Source organism: Lithobates pipiens, unplaced genomic scaffold (genome assembly GCF_037356315.1).
Source record: "Lithobates pipiens isolate NorthernLeopardFrog02 unplaced genomic scaffold, aLitPip1_a1.2 Scaffold_22, whole genome shotgun sequence".
Classification (NCBI taxonomy): Eukaryota; Metazoa; Chordata; class Amphibia; order Anura; family Ranidae; genus Lithobates; species Lithobates pipiens.
Genome location: NW_027507784.1, coordinates 107472651 through 107485666, shown reverse-complemented (window position 1 = coordinate 107485666; position 13016 = coordinate 107472651). Strand labels below are relative to the sequence as shown.

Sequence of the window (13016 nt, the reverse complement as noted above, 5' to 3'; positions counted from 1 at the left end):
AACACTATACACACAATCACAACAAACAATTGCGTACAGGCAGAAGTCACAATCTGATAGTCAATCCGATGTGGGACGTGTGCACTGCATATGGAAGACGTATACACCACAGAATACAGATAAATACCTTACCATGAGATGTCTTGAAACATTTGCATTCATTTTCTCACTGAAAAGGTATTTAATTCTCAGTGACATTTCCAAGTGTTCAAATAAGGTATAACAGCCTTATTTATAAAGAAATATCTATTTCTATTTCTATGGGAATAGAGGAGATACCGTGCTATAGTTTGTGCCACCCAAGATAAGACACTAACTTGACCTTAACTTTGTTATGGCGCCCCTAGTATCTGCAGAACGTGAACAGACGCTGTCTGGCAGCTCTCGTAAAAACTGACTGGAGAAGAGATTCTGAGTCATTTCATTTATTGCCACCACAGTCCTGCAAGAAAGCTACCCCCTTCCTCCTCACAATGTAGGTATTTTTTTGCTTGTTTAGCTGCCACTGCAAAGCCTTACCATTTAAACATATGTGTGCCTTTTCAACCTAGCAGCTGTACACTAAAATCCTGCTTCCACCATTTGCCAGGCAGCCTCAAGGTGCTGAGCTATGTAGACAGTCTAGACTAGTCTAGCCTAGAGTAGCCTTACACTTGTATTGCTCTAAATGATCACATGAAATTAGCCATATACCAGGCAATGCATCATTTTTGCTAAAGGCATTCATCTATAAATACAGTCACTTATAAAAAAAAATGTTTTACAATGGATAACAGACCCTAGGTGTAGTGTTTACCCACACACAACAAAACCTCCATATTTACATCGACTTGTACACAGTCTGCTAACCTTCTACATAAATACAAGATTCTACATCTACTCGGCCACAGCCATTGCTTTTCAAATGATACATACTTCCATATTGGTGACTTATTAATAACTCGTTCTCTATCATTGTTCAGTGCTAGATATTTCATTTTATTCATATACAAAAATAGGATGTTCGCAGTGTGTATGTGCATATATATATATATATATATATATATATATATATATATATATATATATATATATATATATATATATATCCGCTGTGTCGTCTAATTTCAGAAAGTTTTTCTCCATCCACATACCAGAGATCATTTATCTAGCATGGATTTGTGTATGAGTTCTGACAATTTAGATTTGTGTACTGAAATACTTTTGTATAATGGCGCTTCGAAACTAAAACGTTTTCTTATTATAACTATTATGACTATAACATAGCATTAGCATAACATAGATACATAGATATCACACAACTATAAGATAACATTAGCATAACAAAACTGTACCAAAACTATAAGTATGACGTAACTATAACAAAATGTTAACACAGCTAAAACACAACTATAACATAACTATAGCTATACCAAAACTATAAAATAACTATAACGCAGCTATAACATAACTATTACAAAACAATAAAATAGCATTGGCATAACATAACCATACCAAAACTATAATATAGCTATGACATAACTATAACAAAACTAAAACATAACTATAACACAGCTATAACAAAACTATATAACACAGCTATAATATAACTATAACACAACTATAACAGAATTATAACATAGCTATAAAATATATAACAAAACAGTACCGTAGCATTGGCACAGCATAACTAACAAAACTATAACATAACTATAACAAAACAATAACACAGCATTAGCCTAACATAACTATAACACAACTATAACATAACAAAACTATAGCATAACAATACCAAAATATAACTATAACATAACTATAACAAAACAATAACACAGCATTAGCCTAACATAATTAGAACATAACTATAACAAAACTATAGCATAACAATACCAAAACATAACTATAACATAACTTTAACAAAACAATAACATAGCATTAGCATAACATAACTATACCAAAACTATTGCATAACAATACCAAAACGATAACATAGCTATATCATACCATAACTATACTGTGACATTACTGTGTTAGATTAAGAACTAGAATTCGAAAAAAAAAAGAAAAGAAAATAGAAATAGTCAATATTTCTTCTTGTGGTGATTTAAAAAATGGGCTCGCAGTGCATTGTTCTTTCATGTTTGTCTTAAGCATCCAATTAGATTTAGGGGAATTTTTTTTTATTATTATTTAATGAAAAGTCCATTGGGTAGACCAATCTATAGTAAGTAATAGTGAGTAAATGAACCCAATAACAGACAGAATCAACAACAGAGTGGGAATTTGGCTGTGTGTGTGGATTTGGATTGTGTGACGATCAAATATGACAATCACTTTACTTATAAACACATTTCTGCCGGTGTAACAAATTTGATTGTTACATACATTTGATACAAACTGGACAACAGGATAATTAAGCTAGAGAGAAAGCATCTTTTGTGCCAGTAGCAGCGTTTTCCCTGCACAAGCTGTGTACATAGCGTGCTGTGTGTAGGAGCAGAGCTGGGATGTTGTGCTGTCCTGGGAATACACAACTCACACTCAACTTTCAGCTGTTAGAATCATTTAGAAGCTGCCAAGTGTAAAAGGCAAGTCCATGGTAGACTAGCTCAACCTACTAATGAACACAGACAGTCCGTTACTCAATCACACATCTTGATGACAGACCAAAAGCATTTCCTATTTAGTAATTACTACTGCTAAGTGGATCGCTAACTAGGACTTCGTTAGCACATGCTTCGAAAATGTATTGATATGTATGTCAACAAAAGGCTTAAAAGAAAGGTTCACCTGCTAGATTATTAGTAGGTGGCTTATTTATAGGTATTCATTCATTTCTAGGTAATCATTCATTTAGTTCTAGATACAGGAATGAAAGCCTCGCAACCATTATTCCACTTATTTACTAAGAAACAACAGCTATATTTGTCTAAGAATTTAATATATAACATAAGCAAATTGTAAGTAAATATAGTCAATGATAATTGATTTGGTAGCTATACTTACAGGGGACCTACACACACATATATGTGCATATCATACAACCACATACACACATATATGTGCATATCATACAAACACATACACATGTATGCATGTATATATTTTGTTATTTCAGCTATGACATATTGAGACGGATTTCAGAATGTTTACTGAAATACAAAAGGAACATAAACAGGAAGAACAAATATATATAATACATACAGGAAATATACAGACATATATACTATATTTATTGACGATACATACAAACCATACATAACACAAGTGGGCGGATTTACTAAAGTATTCGAGAATGTTCACACAAATACAAAAAGGAACATACACCGGAGGAAATAAACATACACATATATAATACACATATTTCTTAGAAATATATGCACACCATACATAACACAGGACTGATTTACTAAATAATTTGCGAATAATTACTCAACAAATAGGATTCACTGAAATGATCCAGTCTGTGCAGATGAAGGAATTTCCTTTTCGTGTGAATGGATCATTGAAGTGAATTTCACACAATTATTTGTGTGAACATCTTCAAATTCTTTAGTAAATCGGCCTCACTACCTTTTCTTGACCACATAAGTATTTGTCTATCTACACTTTTGATATGTATCTTCCTAAACATATAAGAATGCTATCTATGCAAAGCGTTCAGAAGTATTTGTACAAACAGTGCTCAATCGATGCATTTTTTTTAGGAGTGGGGGTGGTGGAAGCCAGACTGAATGGACATAAACTGGGACAGAGAGCAAAGCATTGTACTTCAATTAAACAAAACAACAGTAATGTAGGAAGTATGCTTAGATCTATAGACAGCTCATGGGTTTCCTATGAACACACATAACTAGATCATAAAATACATCTGACTTGTATGTTGCTGTTACTAACATTTGTTTCCCATTTTAAAACATGTCCTTATACAAAGGCCAAAGGCATGGTCTGTAGATGGCTGCTGTCCAGTCACGTTCAAGTGGACTGCATTCCTGACGTTCTCCTTTAGACTCACTCAATGGATTGCAAACAAAGCCAACGATCGGAGCGCATGCATTTTTTTTAGTACCCCCCCCCCCCCCCCCCATTACTTTGAAATTGACTATGGCTTTACTGCAATTTAATGAATTGTTTATAGATACATTTTGTTATCAACACAAATATGAATCTATTTGTTCGATAGCTTTTGTTATTGGAAGATTATTAACCAGTATGATGATAGAAGCACCTACAAGAATCAATCTTCAGGCCACAGAAATCAGTTGTAATTCAATGGACAGACTTCCAGCACAACAAGACCAAGAAGAGAGAACATACAGCATGGTCGGTGTATAGAGGAGCACGAACATCTAAAGAGATGAATTGTCCGATATGAATTCTCCGAGCACTGGACGGTTTACAAGATCTATTTTTATTAATTGTAATTATAATCATTGCTAAATCCTAAAGTAACCCAGAAATCTGTCAACATTATACAAATAAGGATTTCTTACTAGAACTGAATGTACCCCAAAATAAAACGCCAAACGGTAGTTCTGCCTTCAGTGACGACTTTTATGTTTGTTTTTTTAAAGTCCTAGAAATCCATTCCTACATCTGTATTACACCATCTACTTGAGAGACTTAAAGGAAATAGTAAGCACGCCCTATCATATAAATGCATTTACACATTTATATATTAAGCTTACCTTGAGTAGTCTGTCTCTGCATTTCATACATTTTCCCCCCTAAAAGTCTGAGCAACTGTTAGTACTAGGAGTGTGGAGGACACTAGACAGGACATTGCCTATTGATAGTAGTACACAGTGGGGGTTATTTACTAAAGCTAGAGAGTGCAAGATCAGGCTCACTTCTGCATAGAAACCAATCAGCGTCCAGGTTTTATTGCCAAAGCTTAATTAAACAAAGCTGAGGTTAGAAGCTGATTGGTTTCTATGCAGAAGTGAGCAGGATTTTGCACTCTCCAGCCTTAGTAAATAAACCCCAATGTACAATGTGTCTGCGTGTATCTATTGCGTGTTTCTGTGTATGTCTGTTTATTAAAGAAATATTAATAATAGAAAAAAAAAACATACACACACACACACACATATATATATATATATATATATATATATATATATATATATATATATATATATATATATATATATATATATATATATATATATATACACATACATATATATTCCCCTATTATTAATATTAATATTTCTTTAATAAACAGACACACACAGAGACACACAATAAATACACGCAGACACATTGTACATTGGGGTTTATTTACTAAGGCTGGATATATATATCTATATATATATATATATATAGATATATATATCTATATATATATATATATATATATATATATATATATATATATATATATATATATATACATTATACATATTATGGGACCTTTCTAATTTATATAGATGAACTGATGTGGTTAAGGACTTCTTTGAAAAAGAACAAGACAACACTACCTATCAACCAAAGAGTTTTTATATATATTTATTTATATTATATTATATACTATATATTATATTTATATATATTTTACTTTATAGAGTTACTGTAGCGTACATTATACTGTATAGTATTTAATTCATTTTTATTTGCTTTACATATAAGGGATTTATATTCCATGTAAGTATGTGTATATATATATATATATATATATATTTTTTTTAGATGTGTACATATAAATGCTTGTTTACTGAAGCATCCTCTTAGCATTTAAAAACGCTACACGCTACACTGTCATGAACCATATCGTAAGTCAATTTGTATTCACTGAAATAGTAGGCAATATATAGTATGATAGGATATAATATAATTATATAATAATATAATATATAACAATTTTAACTGTAAGCATAACCAAAAACTAAGATTAAACACACCACAGTAGGTTCTATGAACACTGGGCTTAAAAAAAAAAAAAAAAAAAAAAAAAAAAAAAAAGCTAGTCCCTGCAGGAAAAAAAAGTTGTGTGTGTTTTTCTGCCAGAAAGCTCCAATCAAAAACGCAAACCATAAGGTTTTTTTCCTGCCTCTAAACGCTGAGCCTAAAATATGCCTGTAATCATCCTAATGCGTATGAACACATAGGATAGCATTGAGCTGCTTCTACAGGTAGAACACAAAACTCCTGCAGACGCAACGATTTTTAAGCCAATGTGCATGGACCCATAATTGCTGCTTCTACAGGAGTTTTGTGTTTTGCCTGTAGAAGCAGCTCAATGTTAATCTACATTAGGACATTTAGCATATTTTAAGCTATTTTAAGTTTGTGATAGGAGTTTTCTGGCAGAAAAAAAAACGCTTAACTAAATGCAACATGTGTTTAAGCCAGTGTACATGGACCCTGTTCTATTGTATATTTTAAAATTAAGTTAAAAGATGTTATATTGTAGCAATAGTTCTAGTATTTGTAACATGCATTGTTTAACAGCGTAATACAATATATATCCAGTAGGTGGCAGAACAATCCCACTTATCGAATTTTTCCAGCTGCCCATACAATGCATGCATTTTTTTCTCTTGCTGTCTTCTGCGTCATCTTGTCATAGACATATTACTGAATCCTTTATGTTTTATAAAACATTATTAACCACAATGGAAGGAGCATACATATATATATAAATAATATTTGTTGGAAGACAAGTTGCACAAGAGGAGTTATTAGTAAGGCAGCGGAGAATATTAGGAAGTGTCTAGCCTTGTGGGATGAAATGCTCACGTTCAGTGTCAAGGCCAAATATTCCCTGAATGTAGAAAATAAATAAAGGGCGAAAATTTTCCAAGGTCAAGTGCGCCTTTTTTATTTCTGATTTAGGGATTTCTACACTGTCCTCCATTGCTTCATCTTCGGACACGTATTAGCATTGGGAAATGCACAAACATGTCACTTTGTTGTGTAGGTAAGGGAAGTACTGACGCTACTATAGCTCACAACGATGGCACATTGCATAGGACAATAGGGGATTCATTGACTTGCATTTTTTATATAACTAATAATAACAATATAAGTAACATTTACTAAAGTTCTGCACATTTTCTTCGGCCAGTTTTTTTTTTTTTTTTAAGAAAAGTTCCCTAGACCTGTGAAGGTGCTTCCAGTAAATACAGATAGATTATCACTTTGAGATGAAAATCACCCCTATAGTAATTGGTTGCATTTACATATGTCAAGCAGTAAAGATTGTGTCAAAAATATACATTTCCCTATACTATAGCAAACATAACTGATAAAATAAAAAATAATACTGCGAATTTAAAGCATGTAGAGCATCTGCTATTAAAAAACAAAACAAAAAACAAAAAAAACAAGCTATATTAACTAACCAGATTAGAGTTGGACTTTTGAATTTCCTAAAAATAAAACAAAACCAAAAGAATGTTTATATTGATGAGAAAGTAAAGGTAATATTTTAATTGTTGGTACAGAAAAATAGCAACATATTCGTGTAAATAAACTGGGGTATTACGTTTCCTGCTTTTCATCTGTCAGCTTTCTCATTGTTTATCTCTTGATTATTTAACTAATTATTGAGTACCTTTAGTCTTTATTATTCGTCTATTATACAACTACATTTGCTATATTACAACTCACAGGTATTTTTTTTAAGTGACACTAATCCTGATCTGAAAAACAAAAAACAAAAAAACGTAATCTTAACGAAAAAGGAACCTTCTATTGCTCTTTTCTGCTGGGATCTGACTTCCTGTTAGAGGGTGGCTACATTTATGGGGTTTTTATAGTCCCACTCAAAGTAGGAACATATACATCTCCTCTGTTGCTGGTTCTCAAGATGGACTATGGACTAGGGAGATGGGATTTGTAGTGTGCATAGAGCAGTGAATAGGACTGTAACTAATGTGTACTGCTTGTTCAAAACCAAGGGAAGTCAGGGGGAAAAGGGGAAGTTACCAGCACATGAAGGATGTTGCAAGGAGGAAGAAAAATATAGAAACTCATGCAAAATACATTACAGGGGTATCAGGCAGCGGTTGTGTGGATTTTTTTTTTTTAGAGGAGGGTATTATTTAGTGTCACGTTAGAATCACTATTGTATTACAACACCTTTCCGAACCCTTCCTTTACCAACATACAACTAGCCCCCAAAGCCTACCAATAAGTGTGAACATACATTTGATAAAAGCTCATGAAGCAACCAGTTCACCAATCACTGGCAACAATCAGCCCTCCAAGCTAAGTAACCAATTAATCTTACTGAATTCAGAAACAAGTTTAAAATATTTAGCATATTGGAAAATCTTTTAAACACTGATAGCACAACTTTACATTTTCTATGAAGTTAAAGTACTTGGAAACCTAACAACTAAATTGCATTTATTAAGCTTTAACATGTTTATGCGATTTCAAATTCAATTATTGCAAATAACTAAAATAATACCTGGTGCTCCCAGGATTCCAGTGCTTGTTTAGGCACTTCAGTTTATAGGATGATAGTCCTCTGTCTCCCGAGTGTGCATTTGTGTTGTCACATGAACTTCTGATGGAGACTACCAGTGGTCATGCTTTACTGTTGTCATCAGGAAACCTGCCCCCTGAATTCTCAGCACATAGCTGGAGTGTATGCATGAAGACACTAAACAGGAATTGGCTGAAAAAGGCTGCAGGAGACCAGCAGTGTTTTTTTTTTTAATGGCAGTTGTTTAGGATACACAGTGCTTTAGCAAACGCAATGTCCTTCAGTGAGGGTTTAAATCGACTTTGGGAGGTGTGTGTGTGTGTGGGGGGGGGGGGGGGGGGCTTAATCAGCTGCATAACAGGATAGCTGTGAGCTACACAGTGGTTTATGTACTAAACACAAATAGTCCGTGCACTTTACAAGTGCAGTTGCTGTAGAGCTTAGTAAATTAGGGGAAGCTTCACTTTGCAAAGATTACCCAAGCACAACGTAAGGGACATTTTCCTTTAGTAAATCCACCCCAGTTTACCACTCTGAACCCAGCTGCTGGCAAAGAAAGTTTTCGGCAGGCTGGAATATGTACATGTACAATAAGGTGTACTAAATGGTAGATGTCTGTTTTTTAAGCTGATCTACTGTCTTCAGGGGTTTCTGAAGATCGTGAATTAACCTTGTGTACACTGCTTGACATCCTTACATATTTCAAGCAAACGTTTAAAAAAAAGAGAGTTTCTTGATTCACAATTGCAATATACACAATCCAATCCTTGTTTTTAAGCAAAAGTCGGCATGAAATTTATAAGGACATATAGCAGTGTACACAGTGATGATTTATATTTTTATTGGTGGAGTCACGCCCCTGTGGCGCCTTATGTGTTAAATATATGTAAGCATTTTGGGTTTAAGCACAGGCATATCGCCATACTTATTTAGTGGTTTCTGAGCCTTTAATGCAAATGAGATGCAATGAAAATCAGGAAAGTTGAAAGAAGTCTGAATTATTTCTCTTCAAAGTTCTGTTCCAGTGAACCAAAGTAATAGCACAAGGTTGACAGTATGACAGTAAGGGAACTAGCATATTTTAAAGGAAAGTTCAGTAATAGCATATACCAAGTTTCTCCAATGACATGTGTACTTAGGGTGCTCACTGGTATTGGGGTGCAGTATTTTTCTAAATCTCTTCTAACTAAACTTGGCTTGCACACTTAGAGAACACTTTAAAGGGAAAGTGTAATGCATTTCTTCTGAACACAGATTTATATATTTAAAAAACAAAACAAAAAAAAACAAAAAAACTATAGCACTGCCTACCTTTATTTTTATGTCACACTCACATTTTTAAATGCAAGCCTTTTCATGCTTTTATTGTGTTAAGATTTGTAGATTAACCACTAGAGGGAGCTCTTAATATGACAGCTTCTTTCAACTTTCCTGCTTAATGGCTGTTTAGTTAAGCCTCAAAGGGAGTGCATTGTTTTCAATTAATTGGTCCACTTATTAAGAGAGAGAGAGAGAGAGAGAGAGAGAGAGAGAGAGAGAGAGACCATAGCCATTGTGTGGTACTGCAAAAATGATAGCCAAGCCTGGATATATTTAGCAAAGATGGTTATTTTAGATTGTAAGCTCTAAGGAGCAGGGCCGCCTGATTCCTCCTGTATTGAACTGCATACTAACTGTGCTGTCTGCCCTCATCTTGTAAAGTTCTTGACAAAAATAATAATCCCCATGTGTATACATCATTGCAATCTATAATTTAAAGCATTAAAACACATTGAACATTTCTGTTAAATTGTTTTGAAAATTGAAGCATTGAAGGACAATGTATTTTCTGTTATGGAGAGGCCAAGGACAAAAGTAGGAAGATACCAGAGCCAGGTTTTTGTCAGGAGATGCACAAGCAACTATCTTCCACAATTACCAGGTAGCTTTCAACTGTACTTTTATCACTTTGAGGAAGCCTCACAGGACCCAGTCATTGTTCACATGACTTAGCTACATGATCTTCAGGATCATTTCAACACCCATCCTTATGGACACAACACAGGTTCAGAACTTTCTCTGACAAATATTTTCCAGCACAGGCTTCAGATGATTAGTGGCTGTTCAGAAATTGGATTAGTGACTGCAAAGTAATAGAGTTATGCCCTGTACACATGGTCAGAAATTCCAACAGAAAAGGTCAGATCAGATTATATTGTCGGAAAATCCGATCGTGTGTGGGCTCTATCTGACTTTTTCCGAAAAAATTTGAGAGCAGGATCTAAAATTTTCCGCCAAAAAAATCCGATCTGACTTTTTCCGATCGTTTGTAGAGAATTCCGACTGACAAAGTGCCACGTATGCTCAGATCCAATTACGAGACCAAAGCTATTGGCTACTAGCCTCTATGTAGTCCCGTCCTACGGAACTAACGTCACCTTGTTCCAAACGATCCGATTTTTACAACAACTTTGTCCAACCGTGTGTATGCCACACCAGTTTTGGACAAGATCCGTCTGAAAAAATCAGACGGATTTTGTGGTCGGAATGTCTGGCCTTGTGTACAGGGCATCACCCTCTCTAGGCTGGTCATGCACTGGCAGTTTTTCTTAAAGTTCAACTAAACTAACCTATTATTTATAGCCAATGAAGCTGCCATCTTACCCACTGTTAAATCTGCAGTTTTCATGGTGCTGCACATGTAATCAGCTATGACACCAGCCATTTGATGGCTTCACAGTTCCTGAGTCTGAAAGCTAACATAAGCAACTGTAAAAGTTTGCATTCAACGCACACCTTAAATGAAATTGTTCTGCCTTAAAGCAGTAGTAAACCACCATGTTTTTTTAACCCGCAAGGCAATCTTATAATGTGCTAGTATACATCTCATACTAGCAAATGATGTGAAACTTACCTTAAAATGAAGCCCTCCAGCGATGAACTGTCACCGCTGACAGGGCTTTCCTTTTCACCCGGCCGCACATGATCGTGGGAGCCGCAATTCATGGCACAGGGCTCCGAAGAAACAGCACGGTCGTTTCATCAGAGCACATGTTCCGGTGATATCACTGGCCTATTCACAAGTAAATATCTCCTAAATGGTGCACGTTTAGGAGATTTTACTGTACCCATAGGGAAGCCTATAAAGGCTTCCCTATAGGTAGATGCCAACCATGGCTTCCAACTTTATGATTCAAGATGGTAATTTATCAAAACTGGAGGTGACAGAAACAGTTGTGCATGGCCAACCAATCTACTTCTAGCTTTCATTTTCAAGGTTTTCAAACTAAACAATCTGAAAATAGAAGCTGAATGGTTGCCATATGCAGCTGCTCCAGATGTTGTCTGCTCCAGTTTTTATGAATGCCCCCAATAGGATAATTTACTAAAGGAGTTGGGGGTCTTCACTAAAAAACTTATAGTTATAAAGCCCCAATCTTGGATGAGATAAATTGGATAATTAATTTAATCCTCATTTGTATTGAAGATTTTCAGCTCAGTAAATCAGCCTTAAAGGGGTATTAAGGTAATTATTTTTTAAAATAACAAACCAGTCTATACTTACCTAGTCTGTGCATTGGAACCACACAGAGTGGCTGGAAACCTCCTCTTATCGGGTCCCCCACCGGCGCTTCTGGCCCCTCCTCTCTCTGGCCAGTGCCCCAATGGGAAGCCACTTCCCATCGGGGCACTAGTGCATGCTCACACCGGGACATAGACAGTGGGACTCGGTCCCGCCCCTCCACTGTAACTGGCTGTGATTGACATCACTGGGAGCCAATGGCTCCTGGTACCCCAGCAAAGCCATCAAGACCCAGAAGTAAGGGGAAAAAAGATCTGCAGACATGCACTGCGCTGGATCGAATGAGGTCTCAGGTAACTAAAGGGTGGCTGAGGGGGCAATGCTGACACCTAAACATTTTTTTACCTTAATGGAAGGAATGCATAAAGGTAATAAATGTTTAGACTTTACAGCCACTTTAATATATTTAAATTAACTGAATTATAGAATTATTGGAGTGATTACAATTGAGTTAATGAAATGGCACCCATACACACTGAATAAAATAAGCAATGCTTCCAATTTTGAGCATTGCTGGTAATTATTAACCACATCTGAGGTGAAGGAGGTTGAGAAGTCTTTGAAAATTAAAAGTGCTTATTATTGTAGTGGGAGATTTTCAAGCTCATTGGAAAATCTCCAAGTGAACCATTTTTTTTAACTACCATGTAGAGTACTTGAGTGAGGATGATTTACTAAAGAAGAAGTTAAAGCGGAGGTCCACCCTAAAGTGGACCTTCCGCTCATTGGAATCCTCCCCCCCTCCGGCGCCACAATTGGCACCTTTCAGGGGGGAGGGGGGTGCAGGTACCTGTATAGTACAGGTATCTGCACCCACTTCCGGGATATCTCTCTGCGGAAAGGGGCGTAGAATACGCCCCTTTCTGAAAGTCCCCCGCTGCCTGCTGGGAAACACACAGATCCCAGAGGCAGCGGGTCCATCCTTATTGCGCAGCGCGACTCGCGCATGCGCAGTAGGGAACCGGGAAATGAAGCCGAAAGGCTCCACTTCCTGATTCCCATACCCAAGATGGCGGTGGCAGCACCCAAGAGACGATC

At 35.8% G+C, this 13016-nt stretch overlaps 1 long non-coding RNA gene across 1 annotated transcript; it reads left to right on the top strand.

Moving 5' to 3' along the window:
* The first annotated feature begins 276 nt into the window (after window positions 1–276).
* LOC143924041 (uncharacterized) lies at window positions 277–4523 on the top strand. The gene is made up of 2 exons (XR_013261808.1): window positions 277–475; window positions 4163–4523. It is a non-coding gene; the product is annotated as an uncharacterized LOC143924041 (long non-coding RNA).
* The last annotated feature ends 8493 nt before the right edge of the window (window positions 4524–13016 follow it).